At 37.1% G+C, this 16,050-nt stretch overlaps 1 protein-coding gene across 6 annotated transcripts in view; it reads right to left on the bottom strand.

The window, feature by feature from the left end:
* PRR16 (proline rich 16) overlaps positions 1–16,050 on the bottom strand; it is a 158,323-nt gene that overhangs the window by 23,261 nt on the left and 119,012 nt on the right. Inside the window, exon 3 of one of the 6 annotated variants that reach the window (XR_010443143.1) lies at positions 8,885–8,940. The exons of 4 other annotated variants lie outside the window; for them this stretch is intronic. The gene's annotated coding sequence lies outside the window, so the exon portion shown is untranslated. Of the gene's footprint in view, positions 1–8,884; positions 8,941–8,985; positions 9,019–16,050 lie in introns of those variants that run through there. One more of the 6 variants, XR_010443141.1, reaches the window with a different exon arrangement.

The following is a 16,050-nucleotide window of genomic DNA, read 5'->3' as shown; positions in this document are numbered from 1 at the left end:
AATCAGAATAAAACCTTCAGAACACTTCTCCTCTCCCTACAACCTTTTCTTTCCCACTACCAATGTACAGAAACAATTCAGTCATTTTATCATCTCTAGAATACTCTTTCTTCAATTCACTAAGGGAGACTTAGTGAATTGTCTTTCCATGGAGACTTCTCCACAAGAAAACAGTTGGTTCATGGCTTTTAAATTCCACGAATAGCAGACGCCCAGGGATCTGCAATTGTGAAGTCCCTCCCATCTTTTCACAACCTTCCCACACCTGCATTTATGGGCTATGTCAACTTATGGTGTACATATTTTAAGGATGAGCTGTTCCAGAGCAAAGATTCACATTATCTATCTCTATGATCATCTTCATCTCTGGGAACAGAGGTCTTCTTCTTTCCCTGGGCACAAAGAGTCTTCTCTCTCTCAGTTCAAACTCTTCTGTCTCTCTCTGTTCAAACTTCTCATGCGATCACAGCTTTTGCAACATCTGCTTGTTTTATCATAGATGCCTTTGCTACAATTTGAATGCTTCATCCCCCACACTCTTCACTGAGTTACAGGGAAAAAGAGTCTTATGTATTAATTACATTCTTCTCCATAGCTTTACAAGAGGTTTTCAGCCCAAAACTAAAGGCATCTCCTCATTTTCCTTCCCATCTGAAATTTGGCTTCTTCTTTACTGACTTTAGTGTCTAATGTTGCCTTCTACATGTCTTTACTCTTTTTCTTTTCTTTCACTCAAGAAAGGATCAATGCTTTGCAAGATTTATCTGTCTGTGCAGTGAAAGGGTTAAATCACACCCAGGCCTGTGGGTCATCCCTGCCAGGCAGCCCGGAGCACTTACAGTGATGTATTTCAGCCTGCACTGGGGGCTGTGTCAAAGACCATGGTCAAAATCCGTGGCTGGCTTTGGTTTTTGCTGCGTTCAATTCCAGCCCCAGGGCCGCTTTCTGTGCGGGCCGCAGGGCGGCCTCTGGCCTCAGCCACAGAATCTCGTGAGGCTGCCGTGCTGGGAAAGGAGACCTGGTTACAAGATGTTACCAGCCATGGCCCAGTCCTGCCTCAGCCAAGGCCCACAGCCTCCCCTCTCCCTGCCTTGCAGCTGCTGGGGCCTGGTCCTGCCTCAGCCAAGGCCCACAGCCTCCCCTCTCCCTGCCTTGCAGCTGCTGGGGCCTGGTCCTGCCTCAGCCAAGGCCCACAGCCTCCCCTCTCCCTGCCTTGCAGCTGCTGGGGCCTGGTCCTGCCTCAGCCAAGGCCCATGGCCTCCCCTCTCTCTGCCTGGCAGCCACTGAGGCCCAGCCTGGCAGGGACAGGACTCCACAGCCTCCCTTCTCTCTGCCTGGAAGCTGCTAGGGCCTGGCCTGACCGGGATAGGGCCCGCTAGGTCCCACAGAAAGGGCTCAGCCTTGTTATAGATGGATAGTGAGATGATTGGCTCTAACAATTAAAAGATAACTATTGTTATTTTTTAACTATTGTGTGAATATTAAGAAATGCTTTAGTGATGTATAGTTGTGTTATTGTACTTTAGATGTACTATGTTCTCCCCATAATTCCCTTTTCCCCCCTGTACTGTTACCATCGGACAGCCAGGGTGGTCTAGGGCAGGTAAACATAAGGCGTGCACGTGTGTCCCTTGTATGGGGCAGTTGGGAATGGACAAGCTTGTTGCTGAGGGGGTGCGACACAGCAACACCTGACCTCTAATCAAGTTACAAGAAAGGAGTTTCTGCTGATAAATGTCAAAGAAGAGCTGGCTGACAGACTTTGGGAGGGGCCAGGGCTGGCTGATGCAAGCACCAGGGGTATAAAAGACTGAGCATCCATCCTGAAGAGCATCCATCTTGAAGATGAACCAGCCACGTGGTATGCGCACGGGGCAGTTCCCAGTGCTGCAGGTTTTTCCTTTATGCAGTGCTTTTGTTGTATTTTTTTAAGGTTTGAAAAACCTTTTTAAATTTTCAAAGTGAGCAGTTGTTTCTCACAGCCCTGTGGCAAAGCCCACCCAGCTCAACCCAACCAAGACCGGGGAGGCCAAGCCAGCGTTGTTACCTGTTTCTAGGCCTGGAGGAAAAGAGAGCAATCCTGGGGTTTGTTAATTTTAAAGTGCAAATCTCACAGAGGTGGATCTAGCTTTTAATTAGTCATTAACATAGCCAATTAAAAAGCTATGTTAAAAAGCTAGTCAGCAATTGGTTTTGCTAGGCACAGAGAAAGCTCTCAGCAGCTCTTCTCAGAAAAAATCACTTTCATGGGTTGCTCTAATGCAAAACCAACACTGTTGTATAAGTTACTTACTTATTCCTGAAAGATACAGAAATATTTAGATTCAGACATAGACTATTTTATTTATTTTATCTTAAGCTTTTTACTCTTTTAGTAAGATTAATTACTATGTTAAATCCCTCATTTGAAGAATTACTGAAAGCAAAGGGAATGCTTCGCTAAAATTTTGGGAATTTTTGCTAGTTTCTACTGTCCAAGAAATCCTCATCATGATCCCTGTTGAGACATCTTTTTCTGTAAAAACTAAACCACCTAAATCTAAACAACCACCAAAAAAAAAAAAAACCACCACCAAACTTTTTTTGTAATTATTCCTACTTTTTTCACCAGAAGCTTCAGAAAACATATTAATGTGTGATTTCCCATCCTGCTGTTTTCATCTATAAATAATTTATTTGTAAATGAGCAAATAAGAAATTCCAGTTCCTTACTGGAAGTTTATCTTTCCAAGCTTAGCAAGAGATTGAAAATGGCATGAAAAGTGTAATTTACACATTACAAATGAAATGTACACATTTCCCTTTTCTTCTTTACACACTACATTCATTTATGCATTGACAGTGTGTATTAGCTTCTACAGTGGTATTCTTGTGATCTCACTAGCCACTCCTAGCAACACTTCCTTAATGAGATTATAAAGTTCTTTGTCATGCCAGGTTTGCTGTCTCTAGAGCTTTTCCTATTCAAAGTTCTATAAATATAATCCTGAATAGAAAACCATAAATTATGACAGAATGTATATGATGAGAGAACTTACTAAATATGGTTATCCAACTGAACTCCAACTGTTTAAGTAGTGTATTCATAGATATTTACTATCCTTGTCTGCTTGCACAACAAAATAAAGACTACCAGAACATTGACTCTGAGAGCTTCTGTAATTTTTTATAGTGAGAAGCATGCAATCAATGTCAGAGGCAATGTGCTTATCAATATATGAAACTCAAAAAATCTCCTGCTTGCTACTGCTTGTTACTACTGGCCACACTTATGTAGTGCTAGTCCCAGTCAAGTATCAGTTTAGATTTGTGAGAAGTAATATTGTAGGACCTACAACACGCAATCAAGTATTTTCCTTTTTTTTTTTTGGTATTTTTTTGTTTTGTTTTGTTTTTGAGGTATTTTTTGTTAATTTCACTAGTTTCCAATATAGCTGATATCTAAGCAGCCAAAGTTACAAGGTGAGAGGTACCAGGTATCTTGACATCACAGGAGTCAGTAACTTACACTATAGGTTGCTATGATGAATGTAAAAAATGACAAAACTCCAACCACAAAAATGCTAATAGGGAAAAGAATGGCACTGGAAAAAGACCTAATGATGTATCCTGGGAAAACCTGGCAGTCTTGTTCACTGGTCAGAAGCATGTCACCATTTAAAAGAAGAACACATAAATTTTAAGTAGAGTAGTATGTACAGGATGCACAGAAAGTATAAATTATATTTTTACAATTCCTCAGACATACTTTTGGCAGTGACAATACATTTCTGTTTACCATTTCAAATTTTAGAAACATTTTCATTGGGTAATTTTTCTTTACCCAAATAAATGAGTTTATTTTCATTTGCCTTTTTGGTTCGTTAGGTGCTAGAAAACTGTTTTGGTGGTATCATAATGTATATTTTAAGATAGAATTGGTTATGCCAAGTGTGAACACAGTCCTGGGAAGCTTACTTATTTTCTCATGAATTTTTGGATATGTTATGATACATCTTTCATGAGAAAAGTACTCACCAATATTTCTGGGAGGGTGGTTTTGATTCATTTTGTCTCTCAGATACATGCTTACCAGCTCCCAAAAATTTATTTTCTCAAAAAATCATCTTGTACTTAACTACCATGCATAAAAAAGCAAGAAATTATCAAGAAGATGAAACCAGCTTTTTCTTTGTACTAGAGGATAACATTTGAGCTATGCATTTCATTTCAAATTAAGAAGCTATAGCTTGTCCCAATATTTATTGGCAGACAGGCTTCTGAAGTAGATTTGCTTAAAAAGCAAGTCTAATTACACATAAATGCTTGCTTATCATTCGGTGCAATAGAATATATATGTCAATATGTATATATAAGCATTTATATGTATATTTATGCATTATTCATGTGTCTTATGTATGTGTATACATATAATGTACATACAAACATGTTAATTCACTTTTTCTTCTACTCCTTTAGGCTAGATGCTGGACAAATCCTGGACAATACCCAGAAGACTGCAGCCAGTTAGATGTAGTTTGCAAGGTCACATCCACAAGCTCAAGTGGCCACTACAGTTGTGCCAAGAGCAGCAACCCATGTGAGAATTACATGGGGTGGGTGTCTCTGTACAGAAGCACTCAAACTTCTCATCCCTAGGAGATACATCCTAATGATAATGTGGAAATTACTGTGAACGGAAAAATACTTTAATGTCTGGGGTGGTTCTTCAACAGGAGATATCAACTGTTTAGCTATAAGTTCATTTAAAAAGAAAAGTACTTGAACATTGCTTCATAAGTGGTTATGAAATAATTTATACCATGTGCTCAGTAGACAATAATCAAACCATAAAGCCAGTCTTGCATATGAGGCACTTCACTCTGTAAAAGAAAATTTGGCTGCATTTCTGGTTCAGTTGCAGATTTTTTTTGAGATCCAAGCAATAATTTTAATCAAAATGCTACAAGCTAACGTTTTATTTCACTCCGTCCTTTTCAGGCTCTACAGATTTCTGTTTATTTTCAGAAGTGAATAATCTGAAATATTCAACCTACAAGCCAAAACACTCAAATAGAATTTTGATGCTTGTTGAGGTTTGGCTACACTTGTGAAACAAATAAATCCGGCAATGATAGTGGTGAACAACTTGTTTCTTCAGCATCCTTCCCTGAGTATGGAGGGATGCAGATGAACATCTACCTAAACCTGAGGCCTATGGATGTTTTCCCAAATTAAGGCTGTGTATCTGAGATGCTCCAAGGGAATCTCCTATGGTCCAGGGAACCCACCCATTCATTCTTACTGCTTTTCTTGTAATATAAGAATTAGGTAATATCGGATACTATTTTCACATGCTCTTATTTTTTCCTGCCTTTTCATGCTGAGTCAAAGCAAATTTCATTAATTAGTTTGAATGCACATCTGTGTCAACTAGAGGTAGAACAGAGATTAGTAAAAGAAAGAGATGCAACATTCTATTCCTAATGATTAGTGAAATATAGCTATTGAAACACTTGGGAAGTCGATCACAAAGGTTGTCTACCTGGGCAATATCAGAATAAGTAAATATTAAAACAAAAAATATCAAGGATGAAGGAGGTTTAGATTTGGAATTACTGCCAAAGTGTGTCACATCCAGTATATAGTACTGGGAAGTTCCATATCAGTGCTGCACCTAATACCTCTTTAATTAATCTGAGGACCTTGCCATCACTGCCTTCCAGTTCATGCCAGAAAGTAAAAGGATGGAAGGTCTTATATGTAAGAAAATATACCAGCACCCTGTACCCCGTGTAAGTCAGTAATCTTTCTGTAAAAATTCAGATATCTTGTGGCATACTTTTGAAACAGTCAGTTCCTGGAGCTGATTATACAACAGAAAACAGGATGATAATAAAAATGCCTGTGAACCTACACTCAATGAATAAAAATAAATTACTTTGATATACAGCATAATCTACTTGACAAAGGAAAAAACCTTTTATCAGTCAGGGAAAGGGGCATTAAAATAATTACAACTGAAAGTTCACAGAGAATAGTTAAATGCTTTAAAAGACTTGCCTCTGCTATTATTTAAAAATTTTTATGTTTCAATGTTTAGAGTTTAGAGGTTTTTGTATAATTACATGCCTTAAAGTGACCTGTAAAGGGTTTGAAAATCATTCTCCCCAGAGTACATCTTCCAGTTGACAGGTGTAACCTTTTCTTATTCAGCCTGAAGCTAGGAAGGATAGATGATAAGTGAGCTGGCAGCCCTCCACCTCCTTATTTTTAAAAAAAAAATAACTATATGGGTGAAAAGAGACATGTAGGACACAATGAAACTATCAATATTTCTGCCTTTTTTTTTTTGACATTTTGACATTTTGACATTTCATCTATTTCAAATTACTTGAGCAAATTACATCAGCCTTGTAGGATTAGGCCTACTTTGCAAGCCAAAAGGACTTAAAAGATGTCAGAAAAAAATCCATAAATTCTCTGATGCATTTTTTCTGCAATTTACCTGTTGAGGGATGAAATAATTTGTGATTCTAGCTAACCACTCACTGTTCATTACCATGTGCTTTACAGGATTTATTTTTTCCTTTATCATTTGGCACAAATATTTTGCCACACAAGAAAAAAGTATTCATTTCACTGACAGTAGATATATGGAGATTACTGAAATTACATTATCCTGTTCTCCCTAAACATGCCAATGTGACTAAAGGCACACAATGATTCATTATTATTACTATTCATTATTATTCTGGTTAGTCAAAATACTCAAATTCAATTATTTTCTTTAAAATGGGTTTCTGTGAGGTTGCTGGACACTGGGATGTTCTGTCTTTGTTTCTAGGAAGTTTTAGCTACTAGAAATTACTGAGTAGCTCACAAGTGAATTTTGGGCAGAAATCTCTAAATCCAGTAGATGTCCTGAGGCCAACAAGGAGATTTTACTACATGCTTTAACAGCGTATTGGAAGCCCACCCACCCAATCACAGCCCTTTTCCAGCAGGCAGAATAGTAAGGGTTGCATCAACTCTTGAGCCTTTCTGCACTGTGAAATAAAAATACTAAGGCTTCTATGCATTCATTACCAAGACTTAACCAGTTACTTTCTTGAGCTCCCAAGGAAATCATGGTATAAGGAAGAAATGGAATATAAACCACAAAGGGGACTGAATATATTTTTAGATTGGAAGGTGAAAATAATATCAGGGTATTATTTGGTATCTTCATATGTGTTGTACTTTCAGCAGCAAATATATATGAAAGAGATCAACCTGGCATGACATTTACATTGAAGACATTTGGAAGTCTCCATATGGAAAACACTATGTATTTTCCAGGAACATTAACCTTGGAAAGAGCTCTACTTTACTAGAATGTACATGCTTACAGCATTATAAAAATAAATACAGGAATTTATAACTTTTACAAATATACAATGATTCAATGCATACCTTCCTTTGCAGGGGTCAACTTTTGTTTCAACAGCTCTTGCAAATACCTGTATACAAAAAAACAAGATGGTCCTCTGCAGCCTCTCTTAAAATCTACTTATTAGCTTTCTTACCCACCACTCAAATACAACAAGACATATGAAACTGACTAAAAAAAGGATGAAATAGCAGTTTATCAGAAATATCAGTATTTACATTTTTCTTAGGCACTCAGAATTATGCCTTCTAATTTATTTTGAGCAGTCCTAGAAATGAGCTTCCAGAACTTGATTATGTAGGTGTGACATAACATTGTTATAGGTGTTATAGACCATGTGACAGGAGCAAAAGGGGAAGGAAAGACTCCTGAATCTATAATTTGGATAATTCCCCCTGTTCTGGTCACAATGCACTCTGTTTTGTTTTCATGGTAGGTTTGGGGTTTTTGGGTTTTTTGTTAGTTTTTGTGTGTCTATGTGTGCATGTTGTGTATGCATGGAAGTGTGCAAATAATTGTTTTGGACAGCACAAAGGAGAGGGGAAATATTTACTGGAAATTCTTACCTAGTTAGAATAGTAATGAAAAATAAAATGGCTTCATGTTTCCCCTGCAAATTCAAGGCGAGAAACTGTAGCTTTGGCCTGATGAAACTTTCTTCATGATTAATATTGAAAAATATATTATTCCTCACTATCATTTCCCTTTAAAGTTATCTAAGAGCCTCTTAAGTCTTAATGTCTAAAAGAGCACCTAAGTAAGGGCAATATAATAATTTTTTAGTGATGAAAACTGGAACAGCTGCTTTTATGTCCAATTCTTGTATTTTGTAGCCACAGGCATGTCCTGGATAATAACCTGTATCATCTGTATCAATAACTGGAACAACATAGTTACTGCTTGCAAAGAAATACTGCTCTTTCAAAATACATTTCCTATATAATAAAAAAGGCATCAATTTATAAGCATCACAGAAAGTAAAGATGCCAAATTTACTTCTGTAAACTATTTTATCTGTGCCATAGTAATTCTCCAAAAAGAAAACAAGGAAACAGAAGAACAGAAAGAAATACAGGAAATCTTAGCATGTGAGCATATAAATCTCTGCACTAACCTCAACTGTAAGTTAGCAATCAGCTGAAAGCACCGTGATGATGTAACAAAATTTTCATGTACCGCATCAAAACTGCAAAAAATATAATGTACAAATGACAAGCTGACAGCTCATTTCTGAAAAGTCTTTTTCCACAACACCACCAGACTCCATTTTGAGTGAAGTCTTACCACTCCTCCCACCAACATAGAGTGTGTGCTGAACAGTAAATTGCTAGCTACATCGTTCTTAAATTTTCTATTAAAAGTCTCAGGACAACCAAAATTATTTTACTTTGAGAACCAAATTTTAGGCTATTTTAAGGAATGTCTAAACTTACTCCAGGAGAGAATGGTTGGCTCAGCTGCCTTTGTTGCTGCAATGAGTGTCAGGTAACTCCACTCATCCGCAAGAGAATGTGGCTTTACTCAAAGGACTGGGGGGAGAGAAGTTAAAGAGTCAGAACACTTGACCTCCTCTGTAGCTTGTGAGAAGTCAGCTTCTGGTGTAGAACCTGAGAAGGAAGACAGAATTTGCTGAGGTTTTCACTGGCTGTTGAGAAAGAACAGCTGGCACAAAGCATGACCTGGCCGGTGATCACATTTGCAGAAGCAGCAGCTCAGGGTCTGAAGGAGATCCGATGGGAAACTGTGGCTAATGGGGAGGCTTTAGGGGTGATGCCCTTGGAAGTGCTTACATAACTGCTGGACACACTGAAGAGGGTGTGTTTGTGGAGGCAACAAAAGAGAAATTCACTCCATCCCTCAGGCACATGATACAGCAGACGAAAAAATGGATACTCTGTCCTTTCAGCACGATACTTGGATTGCTTTTCCAAAATCCAATGATTATCTCAGTACTCTCTCTTTAGTAGCAGCACCGTCCTCTACCAAAATCTCAGAGCAGCCATGAGCAGCTGAAGCCATACTGCCACATACAGAAACACAGAGCATGCTTCAGACACAGGGAGCTGTGAGTTTAAGATGCCTCAGGCAGAGGAAGCAAGTCAATTTGGATTTCTCTTATCTCCAGCAACAGAGGGCAAAAGAAAGGCAGCCGATAAACACCATCTCCTTCTCCAGCAATTTGTAAACCTAGCACATCTGTCCCATGCTTTATTTATGAGTGAATGAAAAACAATTGGATTTGTGTCAGATAGAATATCTAAATGCTGAAAGGAATGACAGATTTTGGTTTTTCATTTTGGCCATACAAATATACAGTTCATGTTTACTTTCACTACGAGTCAAAATCCACTGTCTTTCCTTAGAGGTATAATTAAAAGGATGGATAAAAAACAAACCCTTTGGCCCTGCAGGCTTGCATTACTTGCAAGTAATGCCACCTCAGGTGGTGAAAATATTGGGAAATTAAAACTGCCACTTCTCTTTTTCTTTTTGATGACTTTGACTCTGAGACCAGTAGTGTGATAACTATATTTCTCATGTTACTAATTTCAAGAGAAATGTCACCGTAGAGCTACAGAGAGCAATCAAAACAGTGAACCTTCTATTTTGCCTGTGGGCTGAAGTCAAATTATACACTAGTTAAAAAAGGGGTTTACATGGTACACAAGGATTTTCTACAGCATAGATTAGAGGTGAATAATTCTTTCCAAGTATTATTCTCCTTCCTTTACCCCAGAAAAAGCTCCCACAAATAAGAAAGTTCAAAAACTGCAAATTGTTTGAGAGTTAGCTGAACACTCTACTAACTGATAAGGACGCATCAGAAGTAGCTAAAATCCATATTGTGCTTTAGAAGCTTTAATTGAAAGACAAGTCTTCTGCTCTTGAGATAGAAATTAATTTATAAATCTATGTATAGGACCAATTACAAATAATTTTGTTTTTATTGCAGCTGTCTAATAGTGGCATTACAAAAACTAAGTTGGACGATGGTATCACAGATAAGGTTTTTCCCTTTAAAAAATAAGCAATCAGGAAAAAGTAACATAAAGGCTTTTGCAGAAGGATCAATATGCTCTTGATCTGGTTTAAGAAAGTACCAGTAAGTTCTCTCTCAGAAAATCACAGGATTATACAGATAAACTTCCTTTGTTTAATAGGATTTTTAAATAAAGGCCTGTTAACTGAGATGGAATTAGAAAGAAATTCGAAGGAGGTTATTTATGTTTTCTGTATTTATAAAAATATAATTCCTATTGTTGATTCTGATAGAAACCTGTGCAATAATGATGATTAATAGAATTTTAATTTCTCACATAATTTTCCAGCAATTACAAAATCTATGTTTAAAAGTACCCTAAGGTGACATATTTTTAGTGAATTTAAAATGTGTCTTATACCCAGAAATTGCACTTATTCATAAATATACTGAGTATCTTTCAGTACTTACAAAAAAGCATGGGGTACTTAAGAAGCTAATTTTAAAACATCACCTAAAGTAATCATTGTTTGATTTAATGCTTTTACAATAGATTTTTTTTATTTCATTCCTTCTGTCATACCTTACCAGTGATAAATTGATGAGTTTTGATGGAAGATATAGAAATAAAATTTGTACTAACTGTTTCATGCTGAATCATTTATGCTCCATGTGATCTAGTGCAGGCTGATTTCCACCTTTCAAACAAGCCTTTAAGAAAGAAGCTGCATGAAAGGAACACTGCCCCTGTCTTTGGGCTGTTCTACTCTCTTCACTGTGGTGATGCCTCAGAACAGGTGGACACCTCCCCACCTACATAAGCTGTGCACCTGGGCTGACGGAACAGCCTGGACACCGGTGACAGATCTGCACCAGGGAGAAACAATCCACAGGAGCTGCAGACACAGCCCCATGGCAGCGACAGGGATGACTTGTACTGCCTCTTTGCAAGCTCCCCAGAGTGTGTCTACACTGCCACCACGGGGTGCAGACACAAGAGATTGCTGTACCTGCCCCAACATTTCCCTGTATCCCCACCTGCCTGGCAAGGCTCCAACCCTCTGAGGGCAGGCAGGCTTGCACGAGGCCAGCAATTCAACGTGGTACACACTTTTACTTGGGAAAATCACATTCCAAAAAATTCACAGAATTGAAAATGAGTATTCTCATTTAATTTCTCCTGGTATTTTCTGGAATACTTCTATCAAGACATTACTTAATGAAGGTGGAATTTGCTTCATGAAAAAAATGCAAATGTCCTCTCCATGAAAATGTATATTTGTAGTCTTGAAACCTTCTCAGCATGTTGATCCTTACTGCTATTGTTACATTACTACTTTGAAAGACTAGAAGACACTCCAATATTTCTGACTTTTTCCTAAAGAGTGACACTGCTGTAAAACATTCATGTACAAATGGGCCTATCCATCTAATCTCTCTGGATTTTAATACTTCCATAGGCATTTTTGGTCCCAACATTCTAACTCTTAATCTAACCTTAGGTATTTTTCTCCTCATTGACATATAATACATAGGAACTTGTGACACGTGAAGGAGGTGACAACCTCAGAATGGATTGTTGCAGTTATGCAAACTTATGTAAATTCAGGTAATGCTAAAAGTAGACTAAATTTCTCTCAACAAATGGCAATTTTTCTTTTTATTTTGTGAGACATCTGAGTTGATAGCAGTCCCCTCTTCAATTTCTCATCCATACTAATTGTGCTTTCTGCATGGCTGCCCAGCCCTTTGCTCTTGCACTGCTCAATGCCTGTTGGCTGTTCTGACAAAGCTTCAGCAAGGAGAGCACGCTCCCTGCCCATCACATGCATGCACCTCCTTCCCACAAGTTTACATCACTAATGACTTACAAAATTAAAACATTCACTGGTTACACAGCCAAAAATTCACCTCTATTTTCTGTCATAGCTTCCTCTTTGTTATGAATTCTCACAGATCTTTGTAAAAATCATTCTAGCTGGCTCTCATCTAGTTTCTTTCTGCCATTACTGATTAATTCCTCAGCCAACGTTGACCCAGTATGGGTCAGCTGATTTGCACTGAGAAACATCTTTTATTTAACCCTGTAACATCTACTAGAGTTGCTGAAAATACTATGGTTTTCTAAAGCATAAGCATTAGAATACAATGAATTTATAGAGTTTCTCATAGCTCAGTTCAACCTCAAGGCAAAAATAGATTTGTAGAAGAAAATTTGTTAAATAGTTTGTTTTCCTCTTTGATAAATTACATGCCCAGCTTCAATTTAAATAATAGAAAGAAAAAGAGATATTACTATGTCCAAGAAACATTCCTATAGAATATGAAATTTATAGACATATTTCACACTTAAAACAAATGCACTTATAAAAGTACTTTGAAATTGTATTTCCAAGTCTTAGTGTTTTTTTCCCCTGTTTCTTTTCTAAAATCCAAGGTTAATTAACAGTAACAATGCAATTTGGCCCTGCTGTCAGATGTCACAGCATTAATTATTACAGAAAATACATAAACCAGTGATACCCAAATCCTAATGCACAGGGGAGTTATTCATTAATTTTAAGAAGGTTTAGCAAGGAAGCCTAGCTTGAACATAAAATCTAAGATGAGATTTTAATGCATTTACATCATTAACTACTTGAGGGTGTCTTTCAAACTCATAAAGCTATCTCATTTTGTACCCATGGCAGAAATCACATAGCAGGCCAGAACTTTCTAAATAATGTTTTTAATAATTTATTTATAGGATATCTAAATGCAAATAGCTGCAAAAAATTGAAAAAGGTGCTCTCATAACCCAGGGTTTAATTAGAAATGCGTATACTACTTAAAATTTCAATGTTTTAAACTTACGTTCTATAACTTCATCTAACCTACAGGGATTAATTGTAACATTTCACAGTATCTATTAGGAGGTATATTTTCTTTAACCTGTACTTAATGTCAACAAAACCTTTTCAATGCACAGCTAACTGTTACACTGATCATTTTAAAGGTAATATGAAGATAATGTAAGACTCTTCAAAGCAATTAGCAAAATTATTGCATTTGCTTAAGCTGTTCACCTGACTGAGTGCCAAAAAAATCCACTAGTCATCGTCAAACTTTCTGGTAATGTTATTTCTGTCTAGACACTAAGCATTTTTACTGATGAAATGTCTGTAAAATACAAATTTCAACAATCTGAAGGTGCAACTGACATGTATAAGCATAAGAATTTGTAGATCACGCAAGATTTGTACTATCTGAAAAAATACATGATCATGCTAACATATCTGTAGTCATCTTTAAATGTTATCATGTATGACCATCAGTATAGAAATTGCAAAAAAAAAAAAAAAAAAGTGGTTTTCTTCATGTTTGACCTTAACCATTCACATTTTCATATCAGGTATTTTCTTAAATAATTTTATTTATTTAAGCATTATTATCCAATTCTGATCATGACCACAGGGCTGAAATTGGTTTGTACTTATCCCAAATGCCTGCTTTTTATACAGCTCGTGACATAATAGACCAGAAATGTGTGGCTTACAAACCACACATTTCTGTCTTCATTAGAGACACACAGAGGACAGATAACATGCCATTTTTAACTAGCCCTCAGCTGAAAATGAACTCCATGTTGAACTATTTTCTCAGTAATTGAAATTCTAAAAGTTTCTCCTCCAACAAACGTCTCCATAAGAACTCAGAAATGTGTACTGTCTGAAGTTCATTTCTGCTCCAGAATTAATTTCCTCCTGTAACCAGACTTGTTCTTAAATTCATCATCATTAACACCCCAAACTACTTATACTGCTTTCTATCTGACCCATGTGGTTCCCAAGAGAAAGAAAACCTGGATACTCTTCCCATTCTTATTGGTGATCCTAAAATGAGAAAAATGCTAAATTACTTTCCAACTATCCCCCATATCTCAGAAATGCAAAAAATACACTCTACAACTCATTCTGAAGGAAACTTCAAGACAAGCTTCTTGTTCAGGATCCGAGTACAGTCTGAGAGGTTTCTGTGCCTCAAAGAGTCGAATACCATAGCCATGAAGATGTTCCACCACTATTTGCACAGTGATTTCTAATAAAAAGTACTTATGGCAAAATTCTCTTTTGAACTTGCCAGGTTGAACTTGCCAACACTCGCCTGTAGAGAGAAATCTCAGATAACCTTCTGATTTTAAGAGCATTCACCAGAGATATGAGCTGCAGAACCAGCCCAAATAGTACCAATTTATCCTGTCTGCTTGGAGGACCTTCTGGGAGCAAACTGGATTTTTATAATCTGTAAACTTTATATGCCCTCATTTTGCTGTGACATCAACTGTTGTTCCTCTGATGACCATCTTCCCCAAATCTCAGTGCTCCAGTGAGCCAGGACAGCAAAGAAGCAAAGACACACACACAGTAAGGTGATCAGAATAGAACTACTACTATTAAATCATATGCATGATATTAGAACTGTAGTCTGTAATATTACTATCAGAGAAAAGACAGAATGCCCTCTACAGCAAAGTGAAAAGCCTGCACATTCAAAATCACAAAACAAAGCTGCCTTTTGTGGAGTGGGGGAAATTGTAACTGCTGGGAAACCAAAACATAACAGAAGATGGAGAAAAAGACTGCTTGGGCCAAACTGTATTTTGATTTGCATGATAAAGGATGCAAATAGGACAGAATTTAATCTGATTCTACATGTAAAAATATAGGTGTAAACCAATCAAAACAATTTAGAACAAGAGTTCTCATGGGTGAATATTTCTGAAGAAAGAACATTATCCATACCAAAATAAAACTCCTAAGACACAAGATAATACACAGAAAATAACATATTTATCAGGATTTTATTTTGTGTTCATAGGTAAGTATCATCAGCCAGCTGAAAGTATGATCTCTATTATGTATATTCCATGCAAAGCAACTTCAACTAGACTATTGCAAATATTCAAGAAAAGTAATCCAGTAAAACTGAACAGCAAGAACACTGCTCTGTCAAAGTGAAATAAGGCAAAACAAAATAGGAAATAATAACTTTGGTTTTGTTCCTAGACGTATCTGAAGTTTGCCAATAGTTATTATAATTTCAGATAGTGACTAATTTATCTTAGAAGGCTCATTTGAAGTTCACCTAGCCCTATGTTACATGCCACATATCAACCTGGTAACACAGATACTCAGAAAAAAACCCCACAAGTAGAAAATTGTAACTTACTACCTTTAAATGTTTTTATTGACTAGTGAATACGAGAGATGCCTTTACTCAATGAAAGCTGCAGTTTACAACCTAATGTGTTTTGGGCTTTGTAGATAGGCAAAAGACATTTGCAGGGCTGAGCCACTTTGCCTTGCTGACATTCACAGTTGGCTGGGATTCAGAAACAAACATTCCTGTAAATAATTTCTCTGTGAACACAGGTTTTCATAGCAAAAACTGACCAGATCAAATCCACTTGAAGAGCTTGCCCTTTTTTTTTTTTTCTTTAATCCATCCAGAGAATGTGCATAGAAGAGAAAGGAAAGGGAGAGACCTCAGAGATGAAAGCAGATTTTTAAATGTCAAAATATCCTACTAGTAGTGAGAAAGGCAATGTTTCTTTCCCTCCTGTGATTGGATTTTAACCCTATCGTCTACTTAGAAGACAAACATGATTCCAAATTACAGT

This window comes from Zonotrichia leucophrys, chromosome Z, assembly GCF_028769735.1.
Source record: "Zonotrichia leucophrys gambelii isolate GWCS_2022_RI chromosome Z, RI_Zleu_2.0, whole genome shotgun sequence".
Classification (NCBI taxonomy): Eukaryota; Metazoa; Chordata; class Aves; order Passeriformes; family Passerellidae; genus Zonotrichia; species Zonotrichia leucophrys.
This window is presented reverse-complemented; position numbering and strand designations above follow the sequence as displayed.